General features: G+C 44.7%; 1 protein-coding gene across 1 annotated transcript in view; it reads right to left on the minus strand.

The window, feature by feature from the left end:
* Positions 1-2,885, minus strand: part of kdm6ba (lysine (K)-specific demethylase 6B, a) — a gene marked incomplete at its 5' end in the record, with an annotated part of 16,204 nt that extends 13,319 nt beyond the window's left edge. The window contains 2 exon segments of the mRNA XM_037676776.1: positions 257-353; positions 2,797-2,885.
* Positions 2,886-4,130: the final 1,245 nt, after the last annotated feature.

Consider the following 4,130-nt stretch of genomic DNA (forward strand, 5'->3'; position numbering starts at 1 on the left):
CGGAGACGCGTTAGTGTTGCACGCTGGAAGAATCTGTCCAGATGACACGATTAAACTTTTTTTTCTTTTTTTAACAGTTAACCGATTTTAATATTAATATTCGAAGAAAGCCCCGAGAACTATTGATCAAAATGTTAAGAAAATTCCCCAACGACTCAACTTCTGCACAGTGTCGTATCAAACCGTGCAAAATGTGCACAACTATCTGTGGGATCTGTTGCACGTGGGTGCGTGCGTGAAAGCGGGTGGTGCTCACCGGACTAGCTGTGCGTGTGAAGCCCTCCACTGCAGCACAGAGAGGGCCTCACTCCAACTCCTCCGTCGTCTGCACCGAGAAGCTCGAAGCCAACGGGCTGCGGAGAGAAACAAGAGTGAGACGAGAGTCAGTGAACAATCGCCACTGGGTTCTCCGTTATGGTTTGAGTGGGTGTCAACAGGGAGGGGGGGTAAGGCAGAGATAACATCCAATTATTCGTCTCATTCCTTTATTTCCTCAAGAAATGTTTAACTTTTGTCTGTGGCTGGCTGTGTTGCAGGTTTGAGCCAGCAGGAGGCGACAGGAAGTCAAAGCGGCACAAAAGTGTTTTTTTTCTTTTGACCACCGACGTCTCGGTGGGGGGGGGCTCACCTATGAAGATCTGGTGTTGCTTTAATCCTTAGTGTGAGCCTCTTGATGCAAGAGACAGGAGAGGGGAAGACTAGGAGTGAGAGGCTTTGGTCATGTGCCAAGAGTGTGCGGCGCTGGATGCAGTCCAACTGTGCAAGCTGCACCGTCGTGCCAGGTATGTGCACTTTTAGTGCACGAGAGAAAAAAGCTCTCCGTTTTTAAAGTGGTTGATTTTGTGCGTGTACTGAACTACTCTGAGGGGTGTGTACAAAGTGTGTGTGCGCCCAGAGCATACACTAAGGTTTAATCTCATTACAGCAGGCGTGATGGAGAGGAGGAGGGGAGTGGGGGAGCGACAGAAGGTCTGAACAGGATGGAGGGATAGATTAAGAAGAGGAGCTGGAGTGGAGAGTGGGAGCAGTGCCATCAAACACCCGCACACTAGGCCTGCCGCGATTAACAATAAATCAATTAATCGCGTGAGAAATGAAAATTATTGACCTCGTTTTCATTTATCGGCTTTATCGTTTCTTCGTGTCTCTCTTTCTACTGAAGACACTGGATGACAAAAGGCTCAACTCCGGTGCTCTTCACTGACCCCGCCCTTTCTCTTTAAAATCTGTTTTAACCGTCCAAAATGTTTTTAGATGGTTAAAAGCAGCTAAGCTGAGATGCTAAGGCAAACGGGCCGACCGGGGGGGGGGGGGGGGACCCCTCCGTCTTGTCAAAGTTCCAAAATTCACGGTTGAAACCTGTGCCTTCGTGTAAAAAGTTGTTTTCTTTCTGCAAAAAGAAGCTGAGAACTTGTTTACCAATATTTAATTAAAAGCTTTGTGTGAAAAATGCTAGAGCTCAAACCACACCGTGTCCGCCATTTTGAGAACCAGAAAAACAGGAAAGAGACAACCCATGTCACGTCAGGGGCCTCCCTCCTTATGTTCTTAAAGAGACACGCTACTCGCTCCCTCACTATCCATCCTTCAGTTCAAACAGTCAAGTACTGCCATCTGGTGGTCGAAAAAAGGTACTACAATCAAAACAAATTAAACATTTCTTCTTAAGTTTGACAATAATTACAATTTATAGTTAAATTTCAAACAATATTATTGTTTATTGCAATAATTTCTTAAATTAATTGCCCAACAAAATGTATTACTGTGACAGGCCTACCGTGCACCTTCCCACACAAACACAAAAGAAGACCAGACAACTCTCCTCTCCCTGTTTTTTTTACACCACCAGTTAAAAGATTTCCGTAAAACGTGAGTAACTTTCAGCTTTTGAAACCTGCACTCGTTACTTTTCACGTGTCCAACAAATTAAAACCATATTAAAATGTATTTTAATCAAGACTTGGCCTGCTGCCACTTTAAATGAGTCTTAAGTAGAGAAAAGGTTAAACCTAAAAAATAACATTATGCATCCCCACTTCTTCCTTTTCGGTCCTGGGGGGGTCACTGGTGTCCATATCCAGCAGTCACTGTGCGAGAGACGGGGGACACCCTGGACAGGTCTCCAGTCCATCATAGGGACACATGGAGACAAACAACCATTCACTCTCTCACTCACACCCGGAGACAATTTAGAGTTACCGATCAGTCCAACATGCATGTTTTTGGTCTGTGGGAGGAAACCAGAGTACCCAGCAAAAACCCACGCATGCACGAGAGAACATGCAAACTCCACCCAGAAAGGCCCCCGGTCGGCTGATGACAACCATTTGTGTTTTCTGCAGTCAGTTGGCTTAGGCAGCCATGTTGATTCAGGTTGACTCCAAACTTGTAGACGTCCATCCAACGATTACTTTTTGAAAAATTCAATACGTCTGTCTAGCGGTTCTTTAGATATTTTGCTAACAGACCAACAGTGGCCTTTCAGCAATGATAAAATGTTCACTGAATTGACACCAGAAGTCCAGTACCACCACTTACATCACACACACGTTATAACTCACTCCTCTTCCTCAATTAGCTTCAGACATAGGCATCAATTCCTCCCACCAGTTCCTTTTCTCTTCCCTTCTTCCTCCCTCTGACTCTGGATGTCTCTATTTAAAGGCCGGTTACAAAACCACCAGTCCCCCCCCCCCAACTCTATCTCATTCACTTCACAGAAATCAGCCTTTGCCAGTCGCTGCTGCCGAGTGCAGATACGCCGGCTTCAAGTGTCAGGAAACACACACACCTCACCTTTTCGAGTAGCACCAAAGTTATCGATTCACAGTTGTGTTAAGTCTCGCCTTCAGCTGCCAATCATCCCTCCGTGGGTCTCCTCACGCCTGGAAAACAAAGCAGCTTTGTTGTTGTCATACAGACAACATGGTGTCAAAGTCTCACACTCTTACAATTCATTCAGAAGCTAAAGGTGGTCTTCTACCCCCCGACTTTAGAGACAACATACTAGCTGCACTACCCCCCGGGTTCAGAGCGGCGTGGAAAAACTGAGGGTCGGAGTAAAAAAGCCAGAATGGTGACACAATGGGAGCCGAGGGGGGCTCCGGTTCGCCCAGTCTCTTTTCTCCTCTCACACAGACACAACAGATACAGCTCACCAGGCGAACGGCCACACAAAGACCGAGCTAACAGGAAGAGCCGAGTCAACACATGACGGAGCAGCACTCTGGGGAAACACTTAAATCAAACTAGAAAAACTTCTACCGAACGGTTAGAGCAAAACCGTAGCTAGAAACAACACGACAGAAGCTAAAACCTTAATTTAGGGTAACTGTAGCTAAAAGCTAACACTGGAAACCTGTTTCAAAAATGCTAAAAATAGCAAAAAACGTATATAAACATTACAACTGGCAAAACCGTAGCTAAAAGCTAAAATTACCAAGACACTAGCTAAAAGTAGAATAAGACAAAAAGGAGTGAGCGTGCTGAAGCAGATTTGAAAGAGAACTTATGTTTATGAATAAATCAGAGCGATCCAAATGTATTTCTACACGGGAAATGTTTGTGAATGAACCTAAAGTTCTGAAAGTCACAGCAAACTGTTCTCGGTCAAGCTGAACGTTTTCATGCGTTAGCGGTTAAAACAGCACAAAGTAGTCGTAGCGTTCACACTCGGGGATTATTTTCTGAAAGATGCATCACAAGCGCTGCAGTGGCTCATGGGATCCACTTCTAAATCTTGCTCCTAACCTACAAAGCTCTCAACAACCTAGCTCCATCTTATATTCGAGATATTATTGTCCCATATTTTCCTAACAGAGCACTTCACTCTCAGACTGCAGGTTTACTTGCGGTTCCTAGTGTTTCCAAGAGCAGAATAGGAGGAAGATCTTCCAGTTCTCAGGCTCCTCTCTTGTGGAACCAACTTCCAGTTTCTGTCCGTGAGGCTGACACATTGTCCAGTTTTAAGACTTTCCTTTTTGATAAATCCTATAGTTACGGTTGGCTTGTTATGCTGCTATAGGCTTAGACTACTGGAGGACAAACTGACCTCATTTCTTAAAATTAATTGTTAAAATTAATAGTTTTCATTTGATACTGTTTCTATCTTAACGTGATTCTTGACCTGC

This window comes from Nematolebias whitei, chromosome 1, assembly GCF_014905685.2.
Source record: "Nematolebias whitei isolate Nwh7 chromosome 1, NemWhi1, whole genome shotgun sequence".
NCBI lineage: Eukaryota > Metazoa > Chordata > Actinopteri > Cyprinodontiformes > Rivulidae > Nematolebias > Nematolebias whitei.